This window comes from Anomaloglossus baeobatrachus, unplaced genomic scaffold (genome assembly GCF_048569485.1).
Source record: "Anomaloglossus baeobatrachus isolate aAnoBae1 unplaced genomic scaffold, aAnoBae1.hap1 Scaffold_325, whole genome shotgun sequence".
Taxonomy (NCBI): Eukaryota; Metazoa; Chordata; class Amphibia; order Anura; family Aromobatidae; genus Anomaloglossus; species Anomaloglossus baeobatrachus.
In genome coordinates, this window is record NW_027442639.1 from 16,082 (window position 1) to 28,806 (window position 12,725).

The following is a 12,725-nucleotide window of genomic DNA, read 5'->3' on the forward strand; positions in this document are numbered from 1 at the left end:
ATACGTCTTCATATCCACCTCAATTTGGCCCATTCACTTTTCACACTTCCTCCTTTTGTTTTTTATCTTTCACACTTTTGACTTTCTTTATTCATCCAAATAGCAAACTCATCACCACTCAACCTGACCAACTCGGCTATGTCCCCGTGCTGCAGTTCTCTGTCTTATCTAGATCATTTGCAATTGAATGGAATAGATCCCTTTTGGACAAAGTGGATTCACCTGCTGCTGCAGTGACCACAGGTGTGATAACATCTAGAATTGGCATCTGGTGCGATCTCTCCGCTTCCACTCCAAAGAAAGTTACCTGTTTATTCCTATCATGCATTGGTTTTTGGGGTTTTCTTTGAGTAATGATGATCTCTTTAGTAGTCTGTTGGCGCCCTCTCCTGGAGGAATAGTTTGCTTGCTCTTGGACATTCTAAAAGAGAGGTCATGATAGACATTGAGCTTCTGAGCTCAATTGGGGACAGTCATGGGTGATGAATGTTTGCAACCTACTGCGAAGCCTCATACCGCAATATAAGGAACGTCAAATACTAAGAAAGGGCGGCCTATGAAAGAATTACTACTTTCAATAAGTACACTTAAACGGCTAATTGGGAATAGAAAAACTGTAAAAAGCCCTCTGAGAAAGCCCCCCTCTAACCTTTGATAGTAAGCTTTTCTGTAGTCTGCCTGTTGATGTATTTTCCGTTTGAACTGTGCACAACATGAAGAGACGGAACACTGGCGGCTTGTCACAATGCCCCCCGATGACATCACAATAGCGCTGCTGCCTAGAAAACAAGCTGCGCAGAAGAAGTTGTTCTTTGGGTGGGAGGGTGGGCTAGTGGAAGGAGGGGGCAATCTCTTTTTTTCCCGGGTGGTAGGGGGATGACAGGAGAAGGGAAGCGGGTGGTGAGAAAGGTACAGAGGGCAGGGTTTGGGGGCTGGGAAGGAAAGGGAAAAGATTAGGGTTTGGGGATGATGAAAGGGCTTTCTACGGGTAAGGATGGCAAAGGGTGGCAGTGACGGAAAGTCAGGCAACCTGTCCTGTCCGTCTTTTTGTATCGTGAATTGGAAAGACTGCAAGGGGGAGGGGAGTTGCTTGCGCCCTAAAGGAGGAGTTATTCAGATTCATTGCAGTGGGCGGCGGCTGCAAAACGCACCATTCTTCTTGTTTTGGCTCTGCAAAGCAGCCTTTTCAAGGGTTGGCTTGGGTGACAAAATGTCTTGTGTAGGCGTGGGTTTGTCTCCCTCTCGCTCTCTCTCCCTAAGATGTGTCCGGCATAGGCCAGGGTGCCACTCGAGGCCCAAACCAATTCTGGTTATCGCTTCTCGGCCTTTTGGCTAAGATCAAGTGTAGTATCTGTTCTTATCAGTTTAATATCTGATACGTCCCCTATCTGGGGACCATATATTAAATGGATTTTTAGAACAGGGAGATGGAAAAAGAGCTTGCTCTGTCCACTCCACGCATTGACCTGGTATTGCAGTACCTCCAGGAACGGTGCACCCCTTCTTAACCCAGTTTCCAAAAGCAGAACTCAATTCACCTGATTCATATTAGCCCGATTTAATGAATTGGAAGAAAGCATACGTCTTCATATGCACCTCAATTTGGCCCATTCACTTTTCACACTTCCTCCTTTTGTTTTTTATCTTTCACACTTTTGACTTTCTTTATTCATCCAAATAGCAAACTCATCACCACTCAACCTGACCAACTCGGCTATGTCCCCGTGCTGCAGTTCTCTGTCTTATCTAGATCATTTGCAATTGAATGGAATAGATCCCTTTTGGACAAAGTGGATTCACCTGCTGCTGCAGTGACCACAGGTGTGATAACATCTAGAATTGGCATCTGGTGCGATCTCTCCGCTTCCACTCCAAAGAAAGTTACCTGTTTATTCCTATCATGCATTGGTTTTTGGGGTTTTCTTTGAGTAATGATGATCTCTTTAGTAGTCTGTTGGCGCCCTCTCCTGGAGGAATAGTTTGCTTGCTCTTGGACATTCTAAAAGAGAGGTCATGATAGACATTGAGCTTCTGAGCTCAATTGGGGACAGTCATGGGTGATGAATGTTTGCAACCTACTGCGAAGCCTCATACCGCAATATAAGGAACGTCAAATACTAAGAAAGGGCGGCCTATGAAAGAATTACTACTTTCAATAAGTACACTTAAACGGCTAATTGGGAATAGAAAAACTGTAAAAAGCCCTCTGAGAAAGCCCCCCTCTAACCTTTGATAGTAAGCTTTTCTGTAGTCTGCCTGTTGATGTATTTTCCGTTTGAACTGTGCACAACATGAAGAGACGGAACACTGGCGGCTTGTCACAATGCCCCCCGATGACATCACAATAGCGCTGCTGCCTAGAAAACAAGCTGCGCAGAAGAAGTTGTTCTTTGGGTGGGAGGGTGGGCTAGTGGAAGGAGGGGGCAATCTCTTTTTTTCCCGGGTGGTAGGGGGATGACAGGAGAAGGGAAGCGGGTGGTGAGAAAGGTACAGAGGGCAGGGTTTGGGGGCTGGGAAGGAAAGGGAAAAGATTAGGGTTTGGGGATGATGAAAGGGCTTTCTACGGGTAAGGATGGCAAAGGGTGGCAGTGACGGAAAGTCAGGCAACCTGTCCTGTCCGTCTTTTTGTATCGTGAATTGGAAAGACTGCAAGGGGGAGGGGAGTTGCTTGCGCCCTAAAGGAGGAGTTATTCAGATTCATTGCAGTGGGCGGCGGCTGCAAAACGCACCATTCTTCTTGTTTTGGCTCTGCAAAGCAGCCTTTTCAAGGGTTGGCTTGGGTGACAAAATGTCTTGTGTAGGCGTGGGTTTGTCTCCCTCTCGCTCTCTCTCCCTAAGATGTGTCCGGCATAGGCCAGGGTGCCACTCGAGGCCCAAACCAATTCTGGTTATCGCTTCTCGGCCTTTTGGCTAAGATCAAGTGTAGTATCTGTTCTTATCAGTTTAATATCTGATACGTCCCCTATCTGGGGACCATATATTAAATGGATTTTTAGAACAGGGAGATGGAAAAAGAGCTTGCTCTGTCCACTCCACGCATTGACCTGGTATTGCAGTACCTCCAGGAACGGTGCACCCCTTCTTAACCCAGTTTCCAAAAGCAGAACTCAATTCACCTGATTCATATTAGCCCGATTTAATGAATTGGAAGAAAGCATACGTCTTCATATGCACCTCAATTTGGCCCATTCACTTTTCACACTTCCTCCTTTTGTTTTTTATCTTTCACACTTTTGACTTTCTTTATTCATCCAAATAGCAAACTCATCACCACTCAACCTGACCAACTCGGCTATGTCCCCGTGCTGCAGTTCTCTGTCTTATCTAGATCATTTGCAATTGAATGGAATAGATCCCTTTTGGACAAAGTGGATTCACCTGCTGCTGCAGTGACCACAGGTGTGATAACATCTAGAATTGGCATCTGGTGCGATCTCTCCGCTTCCACTCCAAAGAAAGTTACCTGTTTATTCCTATCATGCATTGGTTTTTGGGGTTTTCTTTGAGTAATGATGATCTCTTTAGTAGTCTGTTGGCGCCCTCTCCTGGAGGAATAGTTTGCTTGCTCTTGGACATTCTAAAAGAGAGGTCATGATAGACATTGAGCTTCTGAGCTCAATTGGGGACAGTCATGGGTGATGAATGTTTGCAACCTACTGCGAAGCCTCATACCGCAATATAAGGAACGTCAAATACTAAGAAAGGGCGGCCTATGAAAGAATTACTACTTTCAATAAGTACACTTAAACGGCTAATTGGGAATAGAAAAACTGTAAAAAGCCCTCTGAGAAAGCCCCCCTCTAACCTTTGATAGTAAGCTTTTCTGTAGTCTGCCTGTTGATGTATTTTCCGTTTGAACTGTGCACAACATGAAGAGACGGAACACTGGCGGCTTGTCACAATGCCCCCCGATGACATCACAATAGCGCTGCTGCCTAGAAAACAAGCTGCGCAGAAGAAGTTGTTCTTTGGGTGGGAGGGTGGGCTAGTGGAAGGAGGGGGCAATCTCTTTTTTTCCCGGGTGGTAGGGGGATGACAGGAGAAGGGAAGCGGGTGGTGAGAAAGGTACAGAGGGCAGGGTTTGGGGGCTGGGAAGGAAAGGGAAAAGATTAGGGTTTGGGGATGATGAAAGGGCTTTCTACGGGTAAGGATGGCAAAGGGTGGCAGTGACGGAAAGTCAGGCAACCTGTCCTGTCCGTCTTTTTGTATCGTGAATTGGAAAGACTGCAAGGGGGAGGGGAGTTGCTTGCGCCCTAAAGGAGGAGTTATTCAGATTCATTGCAGTGGGCGGCGGCTGCAAAACGCACCATTCTTCTTGTTTTGGCTCTGCAAAGCAGCCTTTTCAAGGGTTGGCTTGGGTGACAAAATGTCTTGTGTAGGCGTGGGTTTGTCTCCCTCTCGCTCTCTCTCCCTAAGATGTGTCCGGCATAGGCCAGGGTGCCACTCGAGGCCCAAACCAATTCTGGTTATCGCTTCTCGGCCTTTTGGCTAAGATCAAGTGTAGTATCTGTTCTTATCAGTTTAATATCTGATACGTCCCCTATCTGGGGACCATATATTAAATGGATTTTTAGAACAGGGAGATGGAAAAAGAGCTTGCTCTGTCCACTCCACGCATTGACCTGGTATTGCAGTACCTCCAGGAACGGTGCACCCCTTCTTAACCCAGTTTCCAAAAGCAGAACTCAATTCACCTGATTCATATTAGCCCGATTTAATGAATTGGAAGAAAGCATACGTCTTCATATGCACCTCAATTTGGCCCATTCACTTTTCACACTTCCTCCTTTTGTTTTTTATCTTTCACACTTTTGACTTTCTTTATTCATCCAAATAGCAAACTCATCACCACTCAACCTGACCAACTCGGCTATGTCCCCGTGCTGCAGTTCTCTGTCTTATCTAGATCATTTGCAATTGAATGGAATAGATCCCTTTTGGACAAAGTGGATTCACCTGCTGCTGCAGTGACCACAGGTGTGATAACATCTAGAATTGGCATCTGGTGCGATCTCTCCGCTTCCACTCCAAAGAAAGTTACCTGTTTATTCCTATCATGCATTGGTTTTTGGGGTTTTCTTTGAGTAATGATGATCTCTTTAGTAGTCTGTTGGCGCCCTCTCCTGGAGGAATAGTTTGCTTGCTCTTGGACATTCTAAAAGAGAGGTCATGATAGACATTGAGCTTCTGAGCTCAATTGGGGACAGTCATGGGTGATGAATGTTTGCAACCTACTGCGAAGCCTCATACCGCAATATAAGGAACGTCAAATACTAAGAAAGGGCGGCCTATGAAAGAATTACTACTTTCAATAAGTACACTTAAACGGCTAATTGGGAATAGAAAAACTGTAAAAAGCCCTCTGAGAAAGCCCCCCTCTAACCTTTGATAGTAAGCTTTTCTGTAGTCTGCCTGTTGATGTATTTTCCGTTTGAACTGTGCACAACATGAAGAGACGGAACACTGGCGGCTTGTCACAATGCCCCCCGATGACATCACAATAGCGCTGCTGCCTAGAAAACAAGCTGCGCAGAAGAAGTTGTTCTTTGGGTGGGAGGGTGGGCTAGTGGAAGGAGGGGGCAATCTCTTTTTTTCCCGGGTGGTAGGGGGATGACAGGAGAAGGGAAGCGGGTGGTGAGAAAGGTACAGAGGGCAGGGTTTGGGGGCTGGGAAGGAAAGGGAAAAGATTAGGGTTTGGGGATGATGAAAGGGCTTTCTACGGGTAAGGATGGCAAAGGGTGGCAGTGACGGAAAGTCAGGCAACCTGTCCTGTCCGTCTTTTTGTATCGTGAATTGGAAAGACTGCAAGGGGGAGGGGAGTTGCTTGCGCCCTAAAGGAGGAGTTATTCAGATTCATTGCAGTGGGCGGCGGCTGCAAAACGCACCATTCTTCTTGTTTTGGCTCTGCAAAGCAGCCTTTTCAAGGGTTGGCTTGGGTGACAAAATGTCTTGTGTAGGCGTGGGTTTGTCTCCCTCTCGCTCTCTCTCCCTAAGATGTGTCCGGCATAGGCCAGGGTGCCACTCGAGGCCCAAACCAATTCTGGTTATCGCTTCTCGGCCTTTTGGCTAAGATCAAGTGTAGTATCTGTTCTTATCAGTTTAATATCTGATACGTCCCCTATCTGGGGACCATATATTAAATGGATTTTTAGAACAGGGAGATGGAAAAAGAGCTTGCTCTGTCCACTCCACGCATTGACCTGGTATTGCAGTACCTCCAGGAACGGTGCACCCCTTCTTAACCCAGTTTCCAAAAGCAGAACTCAATTCACCTGATTCATATTAGCCCGATTTAATGAATTGGAAGAAAGCATACGTCTTCATATGCACCTCAATTTGGCCCATTCACTTTTCACACTTCCTCCTTTTGTTTTTTATCTTTCACACTTTTGACTTTCTTTATTCATCCAAATAGCAAACTCATCACCACTCAACCTGACCAACTCGGCTATGTCCCCGTGCTGCAGTTCTCTGTCTTATCTAGATCATTTGCAATTGAATGGAATAGATCCCTTTTGGACAAAGTGGATTCACCTGCTGCTGCAGTGACCACAGGTGTGATAACATCTAGAATTGGCATCTGGTGCGATCTCTCCGCTTCCACTCCAAAGAAAGTTACCTGTTTATTCCTATCATGCATTGGTTTTTGGGGTTTTCTTTGAGTAATGATGATCTCTTTAGTAGTCTGTTGGCGCCCTCTCCTGGAGGAATAGTTTGCTTGCTCTTGGACATTCTAAAAGAGAGGTCATGATAGACATTGAGCTTCTGAGCTCAATTGGGGACAGTCATGGGTGATGAATGTTTGCAACCTACTGCGAAGCCTCATACCGCAATATAAGGAACGTCAAATACTAAGAAAGGGCGGCCTATGAAAGAATTACTACTTTCAATAAGTACACTTAAACGGCTAATTGGGAATAGAAAAACTGTAAAAAGCCCTCTGAGAAAGCCCCCCTCTAACCTTTGATAGTAAGCTTTTCTGTAGTCTGCCTGTTGATGTATTTTCCGTTTGAACTGTGCACAACATGAAGAGACGGAACACTGGCGGCTTGTCACAATGCCCCCCGATGACATCACAATAGCGCTGCTGCCTAGAAAACAAGCTGCGCAGAAGAAGTTGTTCTTTGGGTGGGAGGGTGGGCTAGTGGAAGGAGGGGGCAATCTCTTTTTTTCCCGGGTGGTAGGGGGATGACAGGAGAAGGGAAGCGGGTGGTGAGAAAGGTACAGAGGGCAGGGTTTGGGGGCTGGGAAGGAAAGGGAAAAGATTAGGGTTTGGGGATGATGAAAGGGCTTTCTACGGGTAAGGATGGCAAAGGGTGGCAGTGACGGAAAGTCAGGCAACCTGTCCTGTCCGTCTTTTTGTATCGTGAATTGGAAAGACTGCAAGGGGGAGGGGAGTTGCTTGCGCCCTAAAGGAGGAGTTATTCAGATTCATTGCAGTGGGCGGCGGCTGCAAAACGCACCATTCTTCTTGTTTTGGCTCTGCAAAGCAGCCTTTTCAAGGGTTGGCTTGGGTGACAAAATGTCTTGTGTAGGCGTGGGTTTGTCTCCCTCTCGCTCTCTCTCCCTAAGATGTGTCCGGCATAGGCCAGGGTGCCACTCGAGGCCCAAACCAATTCTGGTTATCGCTTCTCGGCCTTTTGGCTAAGATCAAGTGTAGTATCTGTTCTTATCAGTTTAATATCTGATACGTCCCCTATCTGGGGACCATATATTAAATGGATTTTTAGAACAGGGAGATGGAAAAAGAGCTTGCTCTGTCCACTCCACGCATTGACCTGGTATTGCAGTACCTCCAGGAACGGTGCACCCCTTCTTAACCCAGTTTCCAAAAGCAGAACTCAATTCACCTGATTCATATTAGCCCGATTTAATGAATTGGAAGAAAGCATACGTCTTCATATGCACCTCAATTTGGCCCATTCACTTTTCACACTTCCTCCTTTTGTTTTTTATCTTTCACACTTTTGACTTTCTTTATTCATCCAAATAGCAAACTCATCACCACTCAACCTGACCAACTCGGCTATGTCCCCGTGCTGCAGTTCTCTGTCTTATCTAGATCATTTGCAATTGAATGGAATAGATCCCTTTTGGACAAAGTGGATTCACCTGCTGCTGCAGTGACCACAGGTGTGATAACATCTAGAATTGGCATCTGGTGCGATCTCTCCGCTTCCACTCCAAAGAAAGTTACCTGTTTATTCCTATCATGCATTGGTTTTTGGGGTTTTCTTTGAGTAATGATGATCTCTTTAGTAGTCTGTTGGCGCCCTCTCCTGGAGGAATAGTTTGCTTGCTCTTGGACATTCTAAAAGAGAGGTCATGATAGACATTGAGCTTCTGAGCTCAATTGGGGACAGTCATGGGTGATGAATGTTTGCAACCTACTGCGAAGCCTCATACCGCAATATAAGGAACGTCAAATACTAAGAAAGGGCGGCCTATGAAAGAATTACTACTTTCAATAAGTACACTTAAACGGCTAATTGGGAATAGAAAAACTGTAAAAAGCCCTCTGAGAAAGCCCCCCTCTAACCTTTGATAGTAAGCTTTTCTGTAGTCTGCCTGTTGATGTATTTTCCGTTTGAACTGTGCACAACATGAAGAGACGGAACACTGGCGGCTTGTCACAATGCCCCCCGATGACATCACAATAGCGCTGCTGCCTAGAAAACAAGCTGCGCAGAAGAAGTTGTTCTTTGGGTGGGAGGGTGGGCTAGTGGAAGGAGGGGGCAATCTCTTTTTTTCCCGGGTGGTAGGGGGATGACAGGAGAAGGGAAGCGGGTGGTGAGAAAGGTACAGAGGGCAGGGTTTGGGGGCTGGGAAGGAAAGGGAAAAGATTAGGGTTTGGGGATGATGAAAGGGCTTTCTACGGGTAAGGATGGCAAAGGGTGGCAGTGACGGAAAGTCAGGCAACCTGTCCTGTCCGTCTTTTTGTATCGTGAATTGGAAAGACTGCAAGGGGGAGGGGAGTTGCTTGCGCCCTAAAGGAGGAGTTATTCAGATTCATTGCAGTGGGCGGCGGCTGCAAAACGCACCATTCTTCTTGTTTTGGCTCTGCAAAGCAGCCTTTTCAAGGGTTGGCTTGGGTGACAAAATGTCTTGTGTAGGCGTGGGTTTGTCTCCCTCTCGCTCTCTCTCCCTAAGATGTGTCCGGCATAGGCCAGGGTGCCACTCGAGGCCCAAACCAATTCTGGTTATCGCTTCTCGGCCTTTTGGCTAAGATCAAGTGTAGTATCTGTTCTTATCAGTTTAATATCTGATACGTCCCCTATCTGGGGACCATATATTAAATGGATTTTTAGAACAGGGAGATGGAAAAAGAGCTTGCTCTGTCCACTCCACGCATTGACCTGGTATTGCAGTACCTCCAGGAACGGTGCACCCCTTCTTAACCCAGTTTCCAAAAGCAGAACTCAATTCACCTGATTCATATTAGCCCGATTTAATGAATTGGAAGAAAGCATACGTCTTCATATGCACCTCAATTTGGCCCATTCACTTTTCACACTTCCTCCTTTTGTTTTTTATCTTTCACACTTTTGACTTTCTTTATTCATCCAAATAGCAAACTCATCACCACTCAACCTGACCAACTCGGCTATGTCCCCGTGCTGCAGTTCTCTGTCTTATCTAGATCATTTGCAATTGAATGGAATAGATCCCTTTTGGACAAAGTGGATTCACCTGCTGCTGCAGTGACCACAGGTGTGATAACATCTAGAATTGGCATCTGGTGCGATCTCTCCGCTTCCACTCCAAAGAAAGTTACCTGTTTATTCCTATCATGCATTGGTTTTTGGGGTTTTCTTTGAGTAATGATGATCTCTTTAGTAGTCTGTTGGCGCCCTCTCCTGGAGGAATAGTTTGCTTGCTCTTGGACATTCTAAAAGAGAGGTCATGATAGACATTGAGCTTCTGAGCTCAATTGGGGACAGTCATGGGTGATGAATGTTTGCAACCTACTGCGAAGCCTCATACCGCAATATAAGGAACGTCAAATACTAAGAAAGGGCGGCCTATGAAAGAATTACTACTTTCAATAAGTACACTTAAACGGCTAATTGGGAATAGAAAAACTGTAAAAAGCCCTCTGAGAAAGCCCCCCTCTAACCTTTGATAGTAAGCTTTTCTGTAGTCTGCCTGTTGATGTATTTTCCGTTTGAACTGTGCACAACATGAAGAGACGGAACACTGGCGGCTTGTCACAATGCCCCCCGATGACATCACAATAGCGCTGCTGCCTAGAAAACAAGCTGCGCAGAAGAAGTTGTTCTTTGGGTGGGAGGGTGGGCTAGTGGAAGGAGGGGGCAATCTCTTTTTTTCCCGGGTGGTAGGGGGATGACAGGAGAAGGGAAGCGGGTGGTGAGAAAGGTACAGAGGGCAGGGTTTGGGGGCTGGGAAGGAAAGGGAAAAGATTAGGGTTTGGGGATGATGAAAGGGCTTTCTACGGGTAAGGATGGCAAAGGGTGGCAGTGACGGAAAGTCAGGCAACCTGTCCTGTCCGTCTTTTTGTATCGTGAATTGGAAAGACTGCAAGGGGGAGGGGAGTTGCTTGCGCCCTAAAGGAGGAGTTATTCAGATTCATTGCAGTGGGCGGCGGCTGCAAAACGCACCATTCTTCTTGTTTTGGCTCTGCAAAGCAGCCTTTTCAAGGGTTGGCTTGGGTGACAAAATGTCTTGTGTAGGCGTGGGTTTGTCTCCCTCTCGCTCTCTCTCCCTAAGATGTGTCCGGCATAGGCCAGGGTGCCACTCGAGGCCCAAACCAATTCTGGTTATCGCTTCTCGGCCTTTTGGCTAAGATCAAGTGTAGTATCTGTTCTTATCAGTTTAATATCTGATACGTCCCCTATCTGGGGACCATATATTAAATGGATTTTTAGAACAGGGAGATGGAAAAAGAGCTTGCTCTGTCCACTCCACGCATTGACCTGGTATTGCAGTACCTCCAGGAACGGTGCACCCCTTCTTAACCCAGTTTCCAAAAGCAGAACTCAATTCACCTGATTCATATTAGCCCGATTTAATGAATTGGAAGAAAGCATACGTCTTCATATGCACCTCAATTTGGCCCATTCACTTTTCACACTTCCTCCTTTTGTTTTTTATCTTTCACACTTTTGACTTTCTTTATTCATCCAAATAGCAAACTCATCACCACTCAACCTGACCAACTCGGCTATGTCCCCGTGCTGCAGTTCTCTGTCTTATCTAGATCATTTGCAATTGAATGGAATAGATCCCTTTTGGACAAAGTGGATTCACCTGCTGCTGCAGTGACCACAGGTGTGATAACATCTAGAATTGGCATCTGGTGCGATCTCTCCGCTTCCACTCCAAAGAAAGTTACCTGTTTATTCCTATCATGCATTGGTTTTTGGGGTTTTCTTTGAGTAATGATGATCTCTTTAGTAGTCTGTTGGCGCCCTCTCCTGGAGGAATAGTTTGCTTGCTCTTGGACATTCTAAAAGAGAGGTCATGATAGACATTGAGCTTCTGAGCTCAATTGGGGACAGTCATGGGTGATGAATGTTTGCAACCTACTGCGAAGCCTCATACCGCAATATAAGGAACGTCAAATACTAAGAAAGGGCGGCCTATGAAAGAATTACTACTTTCAATAAGTACACTTAAACGGCTAATTGGGAATAGAAAAACTGTAAAAAGCCCTCTGAGAAAGCCCCCCTCTAACCTTTGATAGTAAGCTTTTCTGTAGTCTGCCTGTTGATGTATTTTCCGTTTGAACTGTGCACAACATGAAGAGACGGAACACTGGCGGCTTGTCACAATGCCCCCCGATGACATCACAATAGCGCTGCTGCCTAGAAAACAAGCTGCGCAGAAGAAGTTGTTCTTTGGGTGGGAGGGTGGGCTAGTGGAAGGAGGGGGCAATCTCTTTTTTTCCCGGGTGGTAGGGGGATGACAGGAGAAGGGAAGCGGGTGGTGAGAAAGGTACAGAGGGCAGGGTTTGGGGGCTGGGAAGGAAAGGGAAAAGATTAGGGTTTGGGGATGATGAAAGGGCTTTCTACGGGTAAGGATGGCAAAGGGTGGCAGTGACGGAAAGTCAGGCAACCTGTCCTGTCCGTCTTTTTGTATCGTGAATTGGAAAGACTGCAAGGGGGAGGGGAGTTGCTTGCGCCCTAAAGGAGGAGTTATTCAGATTCATTGCAGTGGGCGGCGGCTGCAAAACGCACCATTCTTCTTGTTTTGGCTCTGCAAAGCAGCCTTTTCAAGGGTTGGCTTGGGTGACAAAATGTCTTGTGTAGGCGTGGGTTTGTCTCCCTCTCGCTCTCTCTCCCTAAGATGTGTCCGGCATAGGCCAGGGTGCCACTCGAGGCCCAAACCAATTCTGGTTATCGCTTCTCGGCCTTTTGGCTAAGATCAAGTGTAGTATCTGTTCTTATCAGAACAAACTGAGCTAGCTACACTTGACGAGATCCGATCAGGGAGACGAGCTCCAAAGCCCAGCCGAGACCGGAAGAGGGAGATCGGACGGAAGAAGAGCTTGGCAGAAAGAAGCAAGAAGACGAAGGCTCGGAGAAGACTTGGGGAGACCAGAGGAACTTCGAGGAGGAACACAGCGGGAGAAGACACCCGGAGAAGAATCCAAGATCCAGCTCCGGGAACTCAAGCAGGAACCAGCCATGGCAAGCAAGCCAGAGAAGGCAGCCAAGAAGGCTCAGGACCCAGGGACCTCCAGGAAGGCTCATCCAGAGGCTTCT

General features: G+C 46.6%; 7 non-coding genes and 1 pseudogene across 7 annotated transcripts; all 8 read left to right on the forward strand.

The window, feature by feature from the left end:
- The first annotated feature begins 1,312 nt into the window (after positions 1-1,312).
- Positions 1,313-1,503, forward strand: LOC142270057 (U2 spliceosomal RNA). Its single transcript, XR_012735426.1, has one exon. It is a non-coding gene; the product is annotated as a U2 spliceosomal RNA (small nuclear RNA).
- A 1,387-nt stretch (positions 1,504-2,890) lies between these two features.
- On the forward strand, positions 2,891-3,081 carry LOC142270069 (U2 spliceosomal RNA). The gene has a single exon (XR_012735437.1). It is a non-coding gene; the product is annotated as a U2 spliceosomal RNA (small nuclear RNA).
- A 1,387-nt stretch (positions 3,082-4,468) lies between these two features.
- Positions 4,469-4,659, forward strand: LOC142270081 (U2 spliceosomal RNA). The gene has a single exon (XR_012735448.1). It is a non-coding gene; the product is annotated as a U2 spliceosomal RNA (small nuclear RNA).
- Positions 4,660-6,046: 1,387 nt separating this feature from the next.
- LOC142270094 (U2 spliceosomal RNA) lies at positions 6,047-6,237 on the forward strand. The gene has a single exon (XR_012735460.1). It is a non-coding gene; the product is annotated as a U2 spliceosomal RNA (small nuclear RNA).
- Positions 6,238-7,624: 1,387 nt separating this feature from the next.
- On the forward strand, positions 7,625-7,815 carry LOC142270106 (U2 spliceosomal RNA). Its single transcript, XR_012735471.1, has one exon. It is a non-coding gene; the product is annotated as a U2 spliceosomal RNA (small nuclear RNA).
- Positions 7,816-9,202: 1,387 nt separating this feature from the next.
- LOC142270119 (U2 spliceosomal RNA) lies at positions 9,203-9,393 on the forward strand. Its single transcript, XR_012735482.1, has one exon. It is a non-coding gene; the product is annotated as a U2 spliceosomal RNA (small nuclear RNA).
- Positions 9,394-10,780: 1,387 nt separating this feature from the next.
- LOC142270131 (U2 spliceosomal RNA) lies at positions 10,781-10,971 on the forward strand. Its single transcript, XR_012735490.1, has one exon. It is a non-coding gene; the product is annotated as a U2 spliceosomal RNA (small nuclear RNA).
- Positions 10,972-12,358: 1,387 nt separating this feature from the next.
- Positions 12,359-12,446, forward strand: LOC142270148 (U2 spliceosomal RNA; annotated as a pseudogene).
- The last annotated feature ends 279 nt before the right edge of the window (positions 12,447-12,725 follow it).